The sequence below is a fragment of the Choloepus didactylus genome, chromosome 9 (genome assembly GCF_015220235.1).
Source record: "Choloepus didactylus isolate mChoDid1 chromosome 9, mChoDid1.pri, whole genome shotgun sequence".
In the NCBI taxonomy this organism is placed as follows: Eukaryota; Metazoa; Chordata; class Mammalia; order Pilosa; family Megalonychidae; genus Choloepus; species Choloepus didactylus.
In genome coordinates, this window is record NC_051315.1 from 52,717,273 (window position 1) to 52,739,009 (window position 21,737).

At 38.6% G+C, this 21,737-nt stretch overlaps 1 pseudogene; it reads right to left on the reverse strand.

Moving 5' to 3' along the window:
* Nucleotides 1-19,856: 19,856 nt before the first annotated feature.
* Nucleotides 19,857-20,564, reverse strand: LOC119543734 (annotated as a pseudogene).
* Between the last annotated feature and the right edge of the window lie 1,173 nt (nucleotides 20,565-21,737).

Consider the following 21,737-nt stretch of genomic DNA (forward strand, 5'->3'; position numbering starts at 1 on the left):
ATTTAGGGCTCCTGAAATCCTCATCACCTCTGTGGCCAGTTACCTGCAAAGTCAGTTTTGCAACTGAATGGGGCCCCAATTAAGAAGTGCTTGCTGGTGTCCTTCCAGCAATATCTTGTGAGTTTGAACAATTTTAGTGAAATAAATGTAACAAGGAAAAATGAATTCTCTTTAGCCTCTATTCAGCCAAAATTAGCCTCCGTGGATTCTGGCTCACAAAAGCACCACGGGCCTCTGGCTGTGCTCTGTAGCTGTGAAATAGAATCAAGATTCCATTAGGCATCCCAAGCTGCCTCCTTCTCTAGGGCAGACAATAAAAATGACAACAGGGGATTGTCCCTCAGCTAGTCTAACAAGGGGGTGGGTTCTTTTCTAAATGACTAGATGTCTGTTTAGCAGAGGGAAAAATTTAAAGGGGCCATGGCCCAAATTTTGTTCAATTCTTTGGCTCACATGTTTGTTTCTAAGGTCATATTCAGTGAGACTTTGAATTTTACCTCTGTTGGCACTTAAGAGGCCATGGATTTTTTTTTTTTTTTTCCCTCCTTTTAAGAATTTGTGTGTAAAACAAAAATAAGAGGGAATGCATGATCTAGACAGTACCATTATTCTGTTATGGATATCAAAGTTTTCAACAATTCCCCATGGATGGTCTTGCCATTTTTTTTTCCCCTCTCTTAACTAAGGGATAGTGACTTCCCTCTAACCTAGACAAATTCTAGATTGGAGGCAAATTTTCTGCTTTCAAAATTTATTTATGAACAAGAATCCCTAGTGGATACATTTATGCAGATGACCATGTCTTTATACTTCATAACCTTGCGTTTATAATACCCTTGTGTTACACTGTGACTCTCATGGAGATCTTGGCCATTCTTCTTTCTGCTGACGGTCAGATCTTTAGGCTGTCTTCTTTGGAGAGGCCCCCAATAGGCTATGACCCTGCAAAAATTCTTGTCTGTCATGAACTCCCAATCGATTTCTCCATTTCTTTACTATATCAAAAGTGCAAAAGACTAAGAACATTTTCTTCCCCTAGTCCAAGGATAAATGTGATATAACTTATTCAGGCCTCACATAAATTTGATTGGACATTCTTTCCCTTTCTAATTGGCCTAATAAATAGAGTTTTGTATCTCCCTTGACAGATGCCATAGAATGAAATTTAATACAGCTTGTCAAAGAGTATCGGAAAGTTAAAGAGTTCATCAACCATTCATAGTAATTGTACTATATTCACATAGTTTTACATGTATATTTCATGGTCATTTCTCCCTTGCTTCAATCAAAATTACTGGCAGAAAGCAATATTATAAAATCTACGGTGTCAGTGACTAATGGTAGAGGCAAATAAATCATAATGTTTTCATTATTGAATTGCTAATACTTAGTGATTGCAATATTCCATATGTAAAGTCTTTAATAAGCAATTATTTATGTCTCACTTACTGGATGTTGCTGAATCAAGGCATTTGTTTAACCCCAAGTGGAAATTTTATTCAAAATTCTTTTTGTAAAGTCATTCATTGGTATTACTGTTCTATAAAGTTGCACAAGAGAATATGTATCATATTTGTTATGGCATTTAGCAAAAAATAAAATAAACCAAATGGCACTGCAAATAAAAAATGAATTGCCAATTGTAAAATATCATAATTGATTCTAAACTAAAAGTCATCTAGATTTATCTTTGTTTTGAACATGAAGCTACAATCTGAATGTAATGGATTCATGGTCAGAAAACTCAAGTTCTAAAATTGGCTTTGCCATTCATAATTTATTGTACGGCCTCAGGAAATATTCTGAAAGTCTTTGAGACTCAATATGCTTATCTAAAAAATGAAGGTATTTTACTACCAAATATTTTATCAATCATCTTGTACATTGACATATTGTATTAAATGTCATCATAATTAATATAGTAAGCTAATCAAATCAGCAAATTGTTAACATCTGAGCTTCCATAGATGAGGTAAGGAGTAGGTTAATTTTAATTTTGCAAACAAATGTTAAGTATAGCCCCTAAGCACATTTAATTGTTACCTTTGAGTATTTGGTGTAATTAAAATCCGTCTTTCAATCTGGCTGTATCTTTTTGACCTGAAACCAATTTGGGCATATCTAGAGTGCTAAGATCATATACATTTATAGATATATAGATATATATATAGATACAGATACAGATACAGATATATATTGCATTGCCATACAAGGTTATTCTAAGTTAAACTGGAAGAAAACATATAACAGATTTTTTTGTTTACTTGTTTGATTTTGCTTTTCATTGTATGGCTCCTAGTCAAGATTTCCTTGTTTTCGGTGACAAAAAATATTTTGATAATTTGTGGTTAAAAAATTGCCAAAAGGTCTTTAAATGTTTCTGTTAGTGTGACAGTGTTCTGTGGTTTATTGCACAAGTCTTTATCAAACAAGAGACACCAATGTTTTGGTTTATAATACTGAGACCCATATTGTAAATTTATATGTAACTACAGTGATGTTATTATATTGACTGCTGCTGCTTGTAACAGTTGTAATTGGACTAGTGCACTAGTGTACTCAATGGCAATTTCATTTGGGTTGGCTAAAAATTATTATCTGTCATGAACATTAGTGATTTCAGGTTTTTCTGAATTTCCCAGATCATCTTATATATTTTCACTGGTTTCAAAGTTTCAATGCAACTTTCCTGGTTTTAGATACCCTGCACTAGTTAGGCTCTGAGTCTGGAAATAGGCAAAGACATTTTTTTTTTTTTTTTTTTTTTTAATCATCATTTTATTGAGATATATTCACATACCACGCAGTCATACAAAACAAATTGTACTTTCGATTGTTTACAGTACCATTACATAGTTGTACATTCATCACCTAAATCAATCCCTGACACCTTCATTAGCACACACACAAAAATAACAAGAATAATAATTAGAGTGAAAAAGAGCAATTGAAGTAAAAAAGAACACTAGGTACCTTTGTCTGTTTGTTTGCTTCCCCTACTTTTCTACACATCCATCCATAAACTAGACAAAGTGGAGTTTGGTCCTTATGGCATTCCCAATCCCACTGTCACCCCTCATAAGCTACATTTTTATACAACTGTCTTCGAGATTCATGGGTTCTGGGTTGTAGTTTAATAGTTTCAGGTATCCACCACCAGCTACCCCAATTCTTTAGAACCTAAAAAAGGTTGTCTAAAGTGTGCGTAAGAGTGCCCACCAGAGTGATCTCTCGGCTCGTTTTGGAATCTCTCTGCCACTGAAGCTTATTTCATTTCCTTTCACATCCCCCTTTTGGTCAAGAAGATGTTCTCCATCCCACGATGCCGGGTCTACATTCCTCCCCGGGAGTCATATTCCACGTTGCCAGGGAGATTCACTTCCCTGGGTGTCTGATCCCACGTAGGGGGGAGGGCAGTGATTTCACCTTTCAAGTTGGCTTAGCCAGAGAGAGAGGGCCACATCTGAGCAACAAAGAGGCATTCTGGAGGAGACTCGTAGGCACAAATACAGGGAGGCCTAGCCTCTCCTTTGCAGCAACCGTCTTCCCAAGGGTAAAACTTATGGTAGAGGGCTCAACCCATCAAACCACCAGTCCCCTATGTCTGTGGTCATGTTAGCAACCATGGAGGTGGGGTAGGCGAATACCCCTGCATTCTCCACCGGCTCCTCAAGGGGGCAATACATCGTTTTTTTTTTTTTTTTTTTTTTTTCCTTGTTTGTCTTTTTTCTTTTTTTTTTTTTTTTAACTTTCCCTTCTTTTTTCAAATCAACTGTATGAAAAAAAAAGTTAAAAAGAAAACAAACATACAATAAAAGAACATTTCAAAGAGACCATAGCAAGGGAGTAAGAAAAAGACAACTAACCTAAGATAACTGCTTAACTTCCAACATGTTCCTACTTTACCCCAAGAAAGTTACATACTATAGCAACATTTCAGTGAACTTGTTCCTACTACATCCATCAGAAATTAACAGACCATAGTCATTTCTGGGCATCCCCAGAACGTTAAATAGCTTATCTGTTCTTCTTGGATTATTGTTCCCCCTTCCTTAATTGCTCTCTACTGCTAGTTCCCCTACATTCTACATTATAAACCATTTGTTTTACATTTTTCAAAGTTCACATTAGTGGTAGCATATAATATTTCTCTTTTTGTGCCTGGCTTATTTCGCTCAGCATTATGTCTTCAAGGTTCATCCATGTTGTCATATGTTTCACCAGATCGTTCCTTCTTACTGCCGCGTAGTATTCCATCGTGTGTATATACCACATTTTATTTATCCACTCATCTGTTGATGGACATTTGGGTTGTTTCCATCTCTTGGCAATTGTGAATAATGCTGCTATGAACATTGGCGTGCAGATATCTGTTCGTGTCACTGCTTTCCGATCTTCCGGGTATATCCCGAGAAGTGCAATCGCTGGATCGAATGGTAGCTCTATCTCTAGTTTTCTAAGGAACTGCCAGACTGACTTCCAGAGTGGCTGAACCATTATACAGTCCCACCAACAATGAATAAGAGTTCCAATTTCTCCACATCCCCTCCAGCATTTGTAGTTTCCTGTTTGTTTAATGGCAGCCATTCTAACCGGTGTTAGATGGTATCTCATTGTGGTCTTTATTTGCATCTCTCTAATAGCTAGTGAAGCTGAACATTTTTTCATGTGTTTCTTGGCCATTTGTATTTCCTCTTCAGAGAACTGTCTTTTCATATCTTTTGCCCATTTTATAATTGGGCTGTCTGTACTATTGTCATTGAGTTGTAGGATTTCTTTGTATATGCAAGATATCAGTCTTTTGTCAGATACATGGTTTCCAAAAATTTTTTCCCATTGAGTTGGCTGCCTCTTTACCTTTTTGAGAAATTCCTTTGAGGTGCAGAAACTTCTAAGCTTGAGGAGTTCCCATTTATCTATTTTCTCTTTTGTTGCTTGTGCTTTGGGTGTAAAGTCTAGGAAGTGGCCTCCTAATACAAGGTCTTGAAGATGTTTTCCTACATTATCTTCTAGGAGTTTAATGGTACTTTCTTTTATATTGAGATCTTTGGTCCATTTTGAGTTAATTTTTGTGTAGGGGGTGAGGTAGGGGTCCTCTTTCATTCTTTTGGATATGGATATCCAACTCTCCCAGCCCCATTTGTTGAAAAGACCATTATGGCTCAGTTCGGTGACTTTGGGGGCCTTATCAAAGATCAGTCGGCCATAGATCTGAGGGTCTATCTCTGAATTCTCAATTCGATTCCATTGATCTATATGTCTGTCTTTGTGCCAGTACCATGCTGTTTTGGCAACTGTGGCTTTATAATAAGCTTCAAAGTCAGGGAGTGTAAGTCCTCCCACTTCGTTTTTCTTTTTTAAAGTGTCTTTAGCAATTCGAGGCATCTTCCCTTTCCAAATAAATTTGATAACTAGCTTTTCCAAGTCTGCAAAGTAGGTTGTTGGAATTTTGATTGGGATTGCATTGAATCTGTAGATGAGTTTGGGTAGAATTGACATCTTAATGACATTTAGCCTTCCTATCCATGAACATGGAATATTTTTCCATCTTTTAAGGTCCCCTTCTATTTCTTTTAGTAGAGTTATGTAGTTTTCTTTGTATAGGTCTTTTACATCTTTGGTTAAGTTTATTCCTAGGTACTTGATTTTTTTAGTTGCTATTGAAAATGGTATCTTTTTCTTGAGTGTCTCTTCAGTTTGTTCATTTCTAGCATATAGAAACATTACTGACTTATGTGCATTAATCTTGTATCCCGCTACTTTGCTAAATTTGTTTATTAGCTCTAGTAGGTGTATCGTTGATTTCTCAGGGTTTTCTAGATATAAGATCATATCATCTGCAAACAATGACAGTTTTACTTCTTCTTTTCCAATTTGGATGCCTTTTATTTCTTTGTCTTGCCGGATTGCCCTGGCTAGCACTTCCAGCACAATGTTGAATAACAGTGGTGACAGCGGGCATCCTTGTCTTGTTCCTGATCTTAGAGGGAAGGCTTTCAGTCTCTCACCATTGAGTACTATGCTGGCTGTGGGTTTTTCATATATGCTCTTTATCATGTTGAGGAAGTTTCCTTCAATTCCTACCTTTTGAAGTGTTTTTATCAAAAAGGGATGTTGGATTTTGTCAAATGCTTTTTCAGCATCTATTGAGATGATCAATTGATTTTTCCCTTTCGAGTTTTTAATGTGTTGTAATACATTGATTGTTTTTCTTATGTTGAACCATCCTTGCATGCCTGGAATGAACCCCACTTGGTCATGGTGTATGATTTTTTTAATGTGTCTTTGGATTCGATTTGCAAGTATTTTGTTGAGGATTTTTGCATCTATATTCATTAGGGAGATTGGCCGGTAGTTTTCCTTTTTTGTAGCATCTTTGCCTGGTTTTGGTATTAGATTGATGTTAGCTTCATAAAACGAGTTAGGTAGTGTTCCATTTTTTTCAATGTTTTGAAAGAGTTTGAGTAAGATTGGTGTCAGTTCTTTCTGGAAAGTTTGGTAGAATTCCCCTGTGAAGCCATCTGGCCCTGGGCATTTATTTGTGGGAAGATTTTTGATGACTGATTGGATCTCTTTGCTTGTGATGGGTTGGTTGAGGTCTTCTATTTCTTCTCTGGTCAGTCTAGGTTGTTCATATGTTTCCAGGAAATTGTCCATTTCTTCTACATTATCCAGTTTGTTGCCATACAGTTGTTCATAATATCCTCTTATAATTTTTTTAATTTCTTCAGGATCTGCAGTTATGTCACCTTTTTCATTCATTATTTTGTTTATATGGGTCTTCTCTCTTTTTGATTTTGTCAGTCTAGCTAGGGGCTTGTCAATCTTGTTGATCTTCTCAAAGAACCAACTTTTGGTGATATTTATCCTTTCTATTGTTTTTTTGTTCTCTATGTCATTTATTTCTGCTTTAATCCTTGTTATTTCTTTTCTTGTACTTGGTTTAGGATTGGTTTGCTGTTCATTTTCTAGCTTCTTCAGTTGATCCATTAGTTCTTTGATTTTGGCTCTTTCTTCCTTTTTAATATATGCGTTTAGTGCTATAAATTTCCCCCTTAGCACTGCTTTTGCTGCGTCCCATAGGTTTTGGTATGTTGTGTTCTCATTTTCATTCGTCTCTATATATTTAGCAATTTCTCTTGCTATTTCTTCTTTAACCCACTGATTGTTTAGGAGTGTGTTGTTTAACCTCCAGGTATTTGTGAATTTTCTAAGTCTCTGATGGTTATTGACTTCTAATTGTATTCCATTGTGGTCAGAGAATGTGCTTTGAATAATTTCAATCTTTTTAAATTTATTGAGGCTTGTTTTATGTCCCAGCATATGATCTATTCTGGAGAAAGTTCCGTGAGCACTAGAAAAGTATGTGTAACCTGGTGATTTGGGATGTAATGTCCTGTATATGTCTGTTAAATCTAATTCATTTATCAGATTGTTTAGGTTTTCAATTTCCTTATTGGTCTTCTGTCTGGTTGATCTATCTATAGGAGAGAGTGATGTGTTGAAGTCTCCCACAATTATTGTGGAAACATCAATTGCTTCCTTTAGTTTTGCCAATGTTTCTCTCATGTATTTTGTGGCACCTTGATTGGGTGCATAGACATTTACGATTGTTATTTCTTCTTGCTGAATTGCCCCTTTTATTAGTATGTAGTGGCCTTCTTTGTCTCTCAAAACATCCCTGCATTTGAAGTCTATTTTATCTGAGATTAAAATTGCTACACCTGCTTTCTTTTGGCTGTAGCTTGCATGAAATATTTTTTTCCATCCTTTCACTTTCAGTTTCTTTGTGTCCCTGTGTCTAAGATGAGTCTCTTGTATGCAACATATTGATGGTTCATTTTTTTTGATCCATTCTGCGAATCTATATCTTTTAATTGGGGAGTTTAATCCATTTACATTCAACGTTAAAACCGTGAAGGCATTTCTTGAATCGGCCATCTTATCCTTTGGATTATGTTTGCCATATTTTTCCCTCTCTCTATTAATATCCTTTATTGTACCCATACCGAATCTCTTTAGTACTGAACCTTTCTCCAAGTCTCTCTGTCCTGTCTTTGTTTCTCTGTCTGTAGGGCTCCCTTTAGTATCTCCAGTAGGGCAGGTCTCTTGTTAGCAAATTCTCTCAGCATTTCTTTGTCTGTGAAAAATTTAAGCTCTCCCTCAAATTTGAAGGAGAGCTTTGCTGGATAAAGTATTCTTGGCTGGAAATTCCTCTCACTCAGAATTTTAAATATATCGTGCCACTGCCTTCTCGCCTCCATGGTGGCTGCTGAGTAGTCACTACTTAGTCTTATGCTGTTTCCTTTGTATGTGGTGAATTGCTTTTCTCTTGCTGCTTTCAGAACTTGCTCCTTCTCTTCTATGTTTGACAGTGTGATCAGTATATGTCTCGGAGTGGGTTTTTTTGGATTTATTCTATTTGGAGTTCGCTGAGCATTTATGATTTGTGTATTTATGTTGTTTAGAAGATTTGGGAAGTTTTCCCCAACAATTTCTTTGAATACTCTTCCTAGACCTTTACCCTTTTCTTCCCCTTCTGGGACACCAATGAGTCTTATATTCGGACGTTTCATATTATCTATCATATCCCTGAGGTCCATTTCGAGTTTTTCAATTTTTTTCCCCATTCTTTCTTTTATGTTTTCATTTTCCATTCTGTCATCTTCCAGGTCACTGATTCGTTGTTCAACTTCCTCTAGTCTTGTACTATGAGTGTCCAGAATCTTTTTAATTTGGTCAACAGTTTCTTTAATTTCCATAAGATCATCCATTTTTTTATTTAGTCTTGCAATGTCTTCTTTATGCTCTTCTAGGGTCTTCTTGATTTCCTTCATATCCCGTACTAGGGTCTCATTGTTCATCTTTAGTTCTTTGAGTAGCTGCTCTAGGTGTGTCTCTTCTGGTCTTTGATTTGGGTGCTTGGGCTTGGGTTATCCATATCGTCTGGTTTTTTCATATGCTTTATAATTTTCTGTTGTTTTTGGCCTCGTGGCATTTGCTGACCTTGATAGGGTTCTTTTAGGGTTTGTAGACCAGTTGAAGTCCTTATCTCTAATTTATCAGATCTACAGCTTCGTGGAGTACACTTTCTCTAACTAACCAGCAGGTGGCATCCACGAGCCACGTGTTCTCCACAAGCCAGATCTCCCCTGCTTAGCCTTTTTGGTGAGTGGGGGAGTGAGTCTTGTGGGGCCCAATTGGTGTACCAAGCTTGCGTGTGTAGTTGGTGTTGCCTGCCCTGTATGTGGGGCGTGTTTCTGGGCAGTCGGGGAGGGGGGGGGTGGCCCTAACAATCAAATCTCCCTGATGATCCTAGAGTTTTAAAGCTACTGCAATAGTCTAATCCTTCAGTTCAGTCCTGCCACAGTTTGTCTCTGCCACTGACCCACAAGTCTTTGGTATTGGCGTATGGCTCCTGAGACTTGTAAGTGGGCCCCTCTTCCAGGCTGTGCACCCCGGGTCCTCTGTTGAGGGATGACTGTGCTATGTCGCAGGTGAGTGCCGTCCCCCCAGGGCAGTTCTGGGCTGCTGGGCTGTGTTGGGAGGCTCCCAGTCTGCTCAAATGATGGCTGAATGGGGCTCTGTTAATTCACACTGCTCCCCCTTCCCAGCTCTGGGACATTCAGCTGAGGTTGCAGGGAAGGCTAATGTCCACGCCCAGTTTTGTGGTGTGTGCCTGTTATTTGAAGCACTTCCGTCACACTGGGTTGTCTGGGGCAGCTCTGGGCTATGGGGCTGGCAATGGGCAGGAGTGTTTCCTGTCCACCAGGATGGTGGCTGTGAGCGGACACCCCCCTTTTCTTGGGAAGTTGTGTTGTTTAGTGAATTTTCTCAGCCACTGGATTATTGCCTTTTGTCTCAGAGCTCTCTTAGTTCTGCTCTTGACTTGACGTGCCCAAATTTCAATTCTTTGAAGCTTTCTGTATTGAGCTTCTTAGAGTAATTGTTTTAGAAAAAGCAAAAAGGATTTAAAAAAAAAAAAAAAAAAAAAAAAAAAAAAACGGCCCTCCTCAGAGATCTAATGGGTTATTGAAATGCTAATAGACAAAGCAACCAGGGCCATTAAGGAAAGGTGCACAGGGCAGAGAGATCAGCCTTGCTTCGGGATTTGCATATGCGCCTCAAGGCCTGATCTCCGCCCTTCCCCTTTCTGTGTTCACCAGAACTCCAAAAATCCTCTGCTTTTATTTTGGAGTTTTTCGTGTTGTTTTTTTTCTATGCCTGTCTCCTCTCTGCTGGGCTGGCTGCTCTCAGAGTCTCTGGTGTCTGGCCTCAGTCTATCTATGGTTGGAGTTTGAATCAGTAGAATGAGTTTCCGGTAAGAGCAGCCACTGCAATTCTCCCTTCTCCTTCCTGGAGCTGACAGCCCCTCCTCCCCCGGGACTGAGCCTGGCAGGGAGGGGCGCGGGTTCCCTGGCCGCAAAAACTTACAGATTTCGCTGATCTCAGCAGTTCCACGTTTTCATGAGTGTTGTATGAAGTATGCCCAAAGACAGATTGCTCTGTGGTGTCCAGTCCACGCAGTTCCTGGCTTTTTACCTACTTTCCTGGAGGAGTAACTAAAACATACAGCTCACCAGTCTGCCATCTTGCCCCGCCTCGCAAAGACATTTTGAAGCTACAATTTCTGGGGGTAAAATAAAAGTGCTCCACACAAGATGGGACACTAGAGTCAAGTTTACTATTTAAAATGGGAGAGTAGGTCAGCCTCCCCTATTTGCAAAAAGAGAAATACAGAAGCAAATGTATAATTCTGATAACCATATGATCCAGGCTTCTGCTTTTAGAAATTACAGTGTAGGAGACAAGGAAACGTAGACAAAGCCACCTAACAGGTCAGCAATTGGCCCCCTTTTGGTTTGTAACTGATCCCCAACATTCCCAAGAACACCCACAGAGGAAAGCACCAAGTACAAGTATAAAACTTAGTCCAGGTAGGGAACCAAGTGAAGACAGATATAAAACAGTTGGTCATATAGGTTGTGCCCAGAGGGAGAGAAGAGAATAAAAGAGAATGCAGAGGAAACCTAGAACAAAAAAATCAAATTCAAAGTAAGCTCACAAACACATGAATAGGTTGAAGACAGAGAGAGAAGGGGCCTTATGGCTGAAACATGGAAAATTAAACATAGAAACAAAAATATCACTGAAACTGTGCCCAAACATCAAAATTCCAAAGTAGTAAGAAAGGCAGGCGATAAAGTTAATAATCAGGATGTGAATTTACTCCAGAAAGAATTATCCTTAAGGGACAACTGGCAGAGATTTAAAAATAAGCAGGTTTCAGATTTTTGAAATTGTAGGGTTAATAATAGTACCTAACGCAGGGCAGGGAGGTTTGGGTGAGATTTTGCTTCTAGCACATTTTGTGTTCAGTTAATGTTAGATGTTTTTACTATTACAAATCTTCTGATTATTAAAACACTTGGTTCATAGATCCAGCCATTTTTTTTCTGTTCCTTTCTGTGGAATTTTAGCATCCATTTGAATCCTGCTGCTTATTTTTATGTTCCCACTTTAGACTGAAATCTGTTATATTTTCAGCACATTAGAGGACACTATCGCAGCCTGGAGCCACCTGCTTTCCCATTACATGGAGTGTGGGGAAGCTAGGCAATATCTGGGACTCAAGTCATGAAACAAACAAACACGCAAGCAAACATAAAAAAACCAGGAACAACCACCACAATGGCAAAATCCAGCAGCACCTGATAAGAGTTTACAACATCTCATCCATGTTCACATTAACTTGGAATGACTGTGAGAGGTGGTGGATTTTGAGCAGTGCTTTGAAGAATGCAGTGGAAAAAAGAAAAAAAAGATTATCAGTGATAGAGGCATGTGTGAACAAAGATCAGTAAGGGAAATAGGTAGAATAATGAAAAGTTTCATAGTTTAAATGAAGAGCCTAAAAACAAGAGATTAGAATATTGCACGTGATTGCACGAAACAGAGGTTCATAAAGCCTCCTAATGGTCATGCTTGAAGGGCATGTAGAGATCATCTAGTCCAGAGATTTTCAGATTTAGTTTATCTACAAAACCATTTATTCAAGTGAAACTTTATAAGTGACTCAGTATATAAAGCAAATCAGTGCCCAGCTGCTATGTATTCATGGGAACCCTGGCCACTTGGTAGCTCTCCCTGATGCCCATGCAGCGAGCACTTTCAAGGAAATCTTAGGGTTTAGGACAGCATGATTCAAAAAACACTTTCATCTATTTCTAGTTCTTAAGGGCTCCCATTACTTTGTATGACACATGCTGTTGAATTAGAAGACATCCTCATTAGGTGACTCCATAGATGCATGGCTTGGCAAGGGGGCGGCACATTAAAGATTTGGAAAAAATATGCTCATACTTTTGGGTGGAATGTCTAGTACGTCCTCACTCCATGCACTGCTACCCTTTGGCCATCTCCTAGGCACCACGGTTCATTTGTCCACAGCACAGTTGCCTTTGGAAGGTGGCCCTGGGGGAAAGGACAATTGCAGTCCTGAATACTGTCATGGGTCAGTCTAGGGAGGGAATTATGAGATTCTGAGCACTTAATGTAGTCTGTGAAGAGGAGAGAGCAAGTTCTGAGTAGGCACATCTTTTGGGCCCTAAAGATTCCTTTCTCACATTGAGGTGAGGGGTCTCACCAGAGCAAGGCCACAGTGGGACCCTTAAAAACATCAGCCACAAGGTTAGACATGTTCAGTAAGCAGATAATGGGACCTGTGGACCCAAAGGCCTCACAGGAGCTGGACTTCTGCTCTCCCTCGGCAGCCAGCCAAGTCTCAAAATCCAGTACTCACTCGTGTGTTCCTCTCCCATCTCCTACTTAGGCTCTCCATTCAACAAGCCTAGCCAGAAGCCAGAGTACAAGGGAGGTACTGTCAATAGGGACAAAGAAGAGGACAGAGAAAGGTGGACATGGTATCCAGAGGAGTAAGCAGAAAATATCCAGCACACCTCAATAGAGAAGTCATCCAACTTATAAACTGTTTCTTCACCAGTGTAGGATGACTGGTGATTGGAGAGGCTGGAGATAGAGAGGTCCTCTCAGAGGCTATAGCATAATAAAAAATTATTATAAGCCAAATAGATTTGGAAAAGTTACATGTTAGCCCATCATAGGCTCTGAAAAGTCCTGCAGTGATGAGACACATTCAGTTTTTACAACCCCCCCCCATATACTCTTGCCTATAGATTGAACACTATCAACAAAGAGAAGGTAACTAGAACTCAGCTCTCTTCTGGGCCATGATTTGATATATATTCTTCTCATCACTATTTTCATGGTTTAAATTGGAATTACTTGGAAGTGTTTCACTTGGAAGTGTTCTTTGGAGGCATAATACCTTCTCAGCCCCACTGATATGAAGTGATGTGCTTGAAGAATATGATGCTGATAGTCTTGAGTTTAATTTTCTCAGAAGGAGGAATAGAAAATTTTGTCTTTTAATATGTCAAAGCACCATAAAACCTCCATCGTGCATCGATTTAATTGTTATTTTGAGAATTTGTTCAAATTCAGCAATTATGCTTTATATTTTTTCTTCACTCACAGTAATGTCTAAGACTGTGAAGTTCCCTGTAAGTGATTACAAGTGTTTCAGTGATAACTTGAAGCAGCATTTCCTTTAAAAATGCTCATTCAAATTATTCCAGAAGTTAATGGAATTTCTAAAACATTCTTTACTAAATATCAAGGCAATTAATTCTGTCTTCCCAGAATCCTTTTTCCCTTCACATTTTCTGGTCTTCGACTGGCCTCCTCTACCACCTGCCACCCAGCACACACCTGACCCAGGATTGTCCCATGGTGTGACCTCAGTTAAGCCATCCCAGAGCCTTTTCCAGGATGAAAAATATACTTGGTGCCTGAAAAAAGAACACTGATTTTCTCTGGTAGTCCAGCTAATGCTGGCTATGGTCCCACCCCAAGGCAGAAGAAATATGACAACAGGAGAGAATGAGGATAATGTGCAAAGAGAAAAAAGGCAGAGGCAGAGTGCTAATGCTTTCTTCTATTTCTCTTTATGCTAGTTGGAGTTGAGATTCTATTTCTTGCAACTGAAAGTGATCTGATGAAGACACTGAGGAATAGCAAATATTTGATTCTTTGGTAAGTATGTAAGTTGTCAAATATTTTCACTCTAGTGATGCTGAGTGCAACTAAAATATCTTAATTTGAATTTATGAAAACAAAACAAAAAAGAAACCTCATGCAATTTCTTATGAATAAAGGTTTAATATATTTTTCCTTATTATTTTGATGCCTCAGAAAATGTCTGCCAGACTCAATGCTGTACTTCATAGGCATAAAGGTTTCTGAAGAAAAGTATAAAGTTAGAATCCATAGCCTTTGTCCTCTGTATACGCACAATAGATGACGATTCATAGAAAGGAGATTTATAACAACACCAGGTCTTGATTGTTGAGAAGTTAGTTAATACAACTTGGAAATTCTGTGTTTTAAGATAGCATTTTCCATTAAAAAAAATATACACACACACACACACACACACACACACACACATATATATATATATATATATATATATACACACACACACATATTTTACAAATGTGAATTATTTGTACTTTCTGGCTATCCACCTCCAGCCAGATAGCAGAGTGTTCTAAAGACACTTGGTTACTGTTCTACAGTCAGTCTGTCAGTTGTGCAGCGGAGAAGATTTTGTGAATTGTTAGCAAATAGGTAGTGAGCAACTACTGTGTGTAGAACATGTTGAAACAATAATGGATGATACAAAAATAGGAGCCATGGGAAACTAGAAACTACTGATTGCTGCTGGCAATGATGTTTTGAAATGCAGCTACTCCAAAGTACCTTGGTCCTATATATAACCCACATTAGAGTTCTCCACTTTCTGTGCTTTATCTCTTAATAAGTAGTAACTCTGGCATACACTGTTTAAACCTGCTTGTCATGTGTATAATCTTATTTAATCCTTACAATAAGGTTGTGAAAAACTTATTATTCCTATTTTATAGATGAGAAAACTGAAATTCACAAATTTTTATAACTTTTCAAAGGTCACTCATACAAGTAGCAGAGCTGTAGTTTAAACACATTCCTTTTGCTTCAAAATTCTATGCTTTTTGAAATATTGCTTTGCTTAACAGAACCAGATATCTGTTTCACATTTTGAGGTTTTTATTTTACCTGTCACATTAAAATATTATAATAATCCCTGTTACTGAAATAAACTAAATGTCTTTTTTTAGCTTTCACTTTTACATTTTATTATTCTATTGTTCACTTCCCTCCCCCAAATCAGGCAAAAAAAAAAAAAAAAAAAAAAAAGGCTGAAGTGATGGGAGAAGGGAGGTGGGGAGATCCATTTCACACTTTATTTGCACTGCCTTCGGCATGTGGGGTCAGGCAAACTAGAGGCAGTTGCAAATCCCGCCATTTGACCACTTGTCCAAAGGTGAGGTGAAAAGGTTTAGTGGGAAAAGTTTGACACTTTATCCCAAAACAAATAATGGGGATTATCTGTGGAATTAAATTATCCATATGTACACAGTCTAGGGAATTAACTCTATCTGAAATGGTGGATTATTGCAGAAATTGAAACTAAGCCCTTAAGGCACTCCCTTTTACTTTGTTCTCTGTATTTTTTACAATGAGCTTTTTAGATTATTTTGGCTATTTTGATGGCTGCTTTTCAGAATGCTCATATTCAGTATGTATTTGTGCACTGCTCCAGCTGGTTTGAACAATTTTTTAAAAAGTATTCCCCTGATAACCCTAGAAGCAGACAAGTATTACTTGAAGGGGAAAAGGAGATTTCTATTAGGTTTGAGAGTCAAAAGTGAACAGAAGAAATTTGAGAAATAGAAAATACTCTACCTACTGCAAACCCCAAAACAAAACATGACTAACAAGATTTTGACAAAATAAAAATCTCTGTTTTTTCCCGTATCTTTTTGTAAGTAGTACATTCAATGAGTTGTTTCATATGGAAAAAATATTTTTAAATAAGCATGTGTATGAAATTTTTACTTTACAATTTTTAAGTGACCCCAGATCTGAATAAGAATCAAGAAACTCATGCCAAATTAAAAAAAAAAAAAAAAATTAGGAAGTTATCCTTACCATTTTTTGAAAGTCCAAGAAATTATTTTAGTGTTGGAAGTATATTAAGGATATATAAAAGCAGTAAGACAATCACCTTCTTTAGTATATTATTTGCTATAACTGTTTGTTGGCATGAATAAGTTAATTTTTTATTGCTCATGAATAAGATAATCTCAACTTTTCTCCTGCAAATCTGAGTTTGGCAATATGGGGAAACTCTAGAATAGGGTGAATGAGAGGTCCACTAGGAGAATTACTCAAACCCCGCCCCCCCCCAATTCTGAATTAGTTGCCCAGCAGAAAACAGCCCAGATGACTGGAAGCTCGTTCCAGCTACCACCTAGAAAATTGAAGACATTTTAAATGTCATAATAACTAAAAGTATTGCCTTCACTTTTATCTATAGTACATCTTTGGTAATAACCTGTTGTGAAGAATTTTCAACAATCATACTAGGTATTGTTTTGTTGTTTGAGCTAATTAGATGATCTGCATACCTTTATTTCCACAGAGCAGCAAACTGAAAGTCAAGAAGCAGCACTTTCTGGATTCCCATGGTGGGCAGAATAGGGTGATGTGGTTCTGGACGATTATATTATGTTTGTCTCTTACCAGCACCTTGGACCTATTCAAGTAATAAGGAACTAAGACACACAGCTCTGTACCCTCATTCTGAAACTGGAGTGTAAAAATCATACCCAATTTGGTAATTAAAAGTAATGACAGTGTATTGTGGTCAAGTACTAATAAAAGAACACCTTGTTTGAGCTTTTATCTAATAATAGCCCATTTAGGTATTTCTAGTTAATGCTGGGTGGGAATTGCAGTGCCTGTCTAAGAAAGGAAATCCAAGGCTCTCTCACAGGCTATGATTCAGTCATTTATCTCTTCCTTCTACAAATGTTTTGTTGAGTACAACGTTTATTGTAGAGGACCATGGTGAGGAGAATTCTAAGCCAGTTTTATAATGCTAGTTTGCAGTAGAATAACCTAGAAAACTTGTTAAAACACAGACTGTTGAGCGCCATCCTCAAGGTTTTTGATTCAGAATGTCTGAGGTGGGGCCCAAGAGGTTGCCTTTTGTTTGTTGGTTGGTTTATGAAATCCCCAGGTGATGCTGACACTGCTGGTCTAGCAACAGCACTTTGAGCACAACTGCTCTAAGCTACTGCCCTCATATAGCTTGAAGAAGTATTTCTTCAGCTGGCAATAGGTTTGGTTAGAACAAGAGACAAATCTGAATGTGTCAGATGCTATTTTATCAATTGCATGCATTCATACTTCAGGAGTCAGCAAGGACTGTGGAAATCGTTGTTAGGAATATTTTATATATTCTCTGAGAAAGAGATATTCAAATTTACTTTAGTCTTTTCAGAGGTTAAACATTTTTCAGGGGTTGTGCAGTTCTGATTGATTACACAATAAAAACACACAGTTCAAGATGGTAAGATCTTAGAGAACAGTTATAGAATCTTACTTTTAACTATTTGACATCCTGTGCAGAAAGTCTGCACCACCAGAACTTAAAAATAAAAGAATAACAGGCTCAGGAGTGATTTAATCTCATCCTCCCAGAGGAAACTATTTTGTGGGATTGAAGAGCCCTGAGAATCTGCACTAATTACTCAGATCATTAAGACTGTGCCAGTTCTAAAGCAGTGTGCTCTGATGGCCGAGTGGACGGGTCAACTGAAGACAGAGAGCCTTCCCATGGAGTAGCCAATGGAGAGCTTCACTGACCCGTTTAAATATTGCAAAATGCGTAGAAGAGGAATGTGCTAGTAAATATCTCATCCTCTTATTTCATGAAGAAGTTTTAATATGTATTATATTGGGTTCTTTCCAATTTGGTTGTAGTGGTTATAAGAATTTTGCAATAATTCATTTATATATTATATCTCTGTGGCACTCTGTGTGAGCACACAAGAAAATATGTGAGAAATATAATCATTAGTATAGCTTAAAAACAGTAAAGCGGAGTTAATATGAGCAAGTTTTAAAATATGGTATAGCAAAATCATTCCATATGTCCTATCTGGACTATTCAAGGAGGAAAACCACAGCTTGCAAATTAGTTAGCAGTTTTTCCCCCTTACACATGAATAACATAGCTAAATATTAATTTTTATTGCTATTTCCCATATAAAATATTTATACTACACAGATTTTCATATCCAAATATTTCTTTTAAAATTAATTTAATAAATATATATGTATTTATTTCTTTTGATTGCCTCCTGTAAAATGAATCAATGGGTAGAGGTCATTTCAGAGATGAAAGACATAAAAAATAATTGTTGAGAAAAAAATGAGGCTCTTTGTACCCAATTTCAATGCAGTCTGACTAGAAATTGGTAGCTGAAAAAGCTAAGGAAAAAAATGAACACAGTTTAATATTGTAGACAGGAAAGTAAAAATGTGAAACAACTTTCCAGTTTGTTTTGTTTTTCAAGGGGCACTTTCCACAGAAGCTGTAATTCCAAGGACCTTGACCATAAAAATTAATGACACTGTCTATTCACTTAGTGATACAAATTTCCACAGGAAATTTCCACAGGAAAAAGGCAACTACACAGCTCTTTGATGACAAACCTTGCATAATTTAGAGGTAGTTTGGATTCCTTGTTTTTCAGAATGTCACATTAGTAATTGCTCAGTTTAATATATGATATGGTTTCTCAAAAGGACATTAGATTGTAAATTGATTTATTAGATTGTTAATCAATCAGTGCACTGTGCCTTATATTTAGCAAGTGTTTTATAAATCTTTGTTGATATTTTAGCTATATTTGGGGTAGGCAGAGCAATGGAGAAAGTCAGTGTTTCATTCTCAGCCCTGCATTCATTAGCTGCCTGATTTCTAGAGATTACTTTCTTCATCTACCTCTGAAATGTATCTGCATAGTAAATTACTGTGTAAGATTAATGCACCTAGACTACTGTACTAATTCAGAAACAACCTCTCTTTGACATGAACTCCTCTCCTTCTGGTTGTCCTCTTCCTTACTTCCACTACATCACATCTTCCATCTTATCAAAGACCTCCAGTCTCTTCAGTTCCAGTCCTCCATGCTTTTTGTTGTGCCCAGCCCAGAACATAACATTTTAACTCCCATCCTTTTGTCAAACACTTCAGAGCTGGAGCCGTACAGCCATTCACATTTTGGCTTAGGTGCTGAGGGTGCTGGTGAAGAGGCAAGTTGACTTGCATAATGCTGCTCCTGCAAGGGTCTGGAAAGGGCGACTAACAGGCCCACAGTGCCATCTAGATATCTTTTTTCTTTTCTTTTTTTTTTTTTTTTTGCTTTTTATACATTTTATACAAGAACCACTTAAGAAACAAACCTATTTCCTCCAGTCAGTTTTAATGAATCACATGCTACTCTACCAGTTCAGGATGAGAATTTTCTAATAAATCTTTTCTGATACTATAATTGTTTCCTTTCCTATCCACCAAAAGTACATTCCAAGTTGAGGGAAGAGAGGGCTGGATGTGCTTCAACTTATTTGGGGGACCTACCCCCCCAAGTCAACACATTCCCCCTTTGCAAGGAGATGGAACAGGGGGCGCAAGTTCCAGCCCCAAAGAACGGATTAAGAGCAACAAACACATTGCTGCTCCATCCTTCCTTTGAGGCCTGCCCTGAAGGGGGGACTACGTCCTTAACCCCCAGATAGTTTTCAACGTGGCAACGGCTCACATTGTTTCTTACAGCAGAAGGGCCAGAGCTCCTCCTGGAGCCTCTACCCTGCTCCTGCTACCACCAGCGGTAGTGGGTCAGGGCACGGTTGGCCTCAGCCACCTTGTGCATGTCTTGCTTCCTCTTGATCACAGGGCCCCGGTTGTGGAAAGCCTGCAACAGCTCGTGCGATAGTTTCACTGATAGCAACAGTGTCTGCCGGTGCTGCTCCTCCTGGCACTCAGTAATCATCCACTTTATGGCTAGGAAGCGGCGACGCCTGTCGGCTCGGGGCACGGGGACCTGGTAGAAGTGGCCGCCCTTGAGGATGGGTACCAGCCCAATCACAGGTTCAGTTTTTCAGGGCCTGGTGGAAGATGACGTAGGGATTGCGTTCGATAGTTGCTTGTTCCTCTGCAAACGCAGCTTGGTACTTCTCAAACTGCTTCCTTTTCACAGCTTCCAGAGTCTGTGTCATGAGGGAACTGGCCAAGATTTTGTTTCCTCCTTTCATCATGTTGATGAATTTACTGATCTTTGGGTCTTCAAACACAGAGCTTGATTTTGTCGATGGGGCAGCTTTGATGAGCCGAGTCTCCCTGAGCGCTCGTTCATATTTCTCCTCAGTCAGCTCAGCCAAGGGCTTGTGGAGTATTGCTTGTCAATCTGGGGTTTCTGGTATTCAGGGCCATAACGGCTCCACTTCACCTGGGTTAGACCTGGAAGCCGCAGGACAGTCCCTCGGATGCCAGGCTACAGACCCAGCCCTCCGCGTGTAGCCTTCATCACGGGGACCCCCTAGAGACCTTGTTCATGCTGCTCTCCATCTCTCACAGTGGCTATGTCAAGCCTGCATCACACCAGGCCATTTTACTCCTTTATAGCAGGTGATATAGCCTCCTAATTGACAGGTAAATCCAATATGGATTTGCTCAATTTCCCACTCTCCCACCAACAAACCAATTCTTGTTTGCTTTTCTCCTATCCTAGAAGAAAAAGCAACTTGGCTCCTATAAAACTAGTTTTCTTATTTGGACTCTATCATGAAACCCATCTGATACTACCTCCTAAATAAACTCCTTAACAATCCACCCAGCCTCTTTCTCCACTCACACGTAGTCAGTGTGAATCTCAACTTTTTTTCCCTTGACTGTTGCTATAGTTCAACTCTCCTTGATGAAAACAGTTTTCACACTGCTGCAGGGTGAGGATGTTGGTTCTAAAATCCCAGCAAATCAGCTTAAAATCCTTCCATAGCCCATGCTGCATGCAGAATAAACTCTTTGGCAGTGCATACAGCACTCTCCAGAGTATGGCTTTCCTTACCTTTCAAGCATCTTTTCCAATGTTGTTGCACATAAAGATTTGCTATCACATTCTCCATGGGAGAAATCAGTTTGTTGCGCTAGTGTGGAGTGTCTCTCCAGCCACACACCACCAGCCTGTAGTTTTGGGATGTTCTTACCATTCTTGCAAGACTTAGCTTAAGAGCACCCCCCCCCCCCCAGAATGTCCCACCTCCCTGCTTTCCACTTAAAGTTCCTATGTTTCAGACTGTAATCGTCCTCAGGGAAGGATCTGGTCTATTGTTTTATCCCCATCACTTGGTGCCCTTTATCATGGGCTTACAAATTCTTGTGGAATGAAGGTAAAGATGAAAGAACACTATTCTGTGTACAGTCATATCTCAGAGATGTAGCTAGCACATTTGTTTCCAGACCACCACAATAAAGCAAATATTGCAATCAAGTAAGTCACATGAATTTTTTGGTTTCCAGTGCATATAAAATTTATGTGGGCAATAGCATTATGCCTAAAAAAAAAAGTACATACCTTAATTTAAAAATATTTTATTGCCAAAAAATGCTAAACATAATCTGAGCCCTCAGTGACTCACAATCTTTTTTTTTTTTTTTTTTTTAATTTTTATTGGGATTGTTCAGATACCATACAATTATC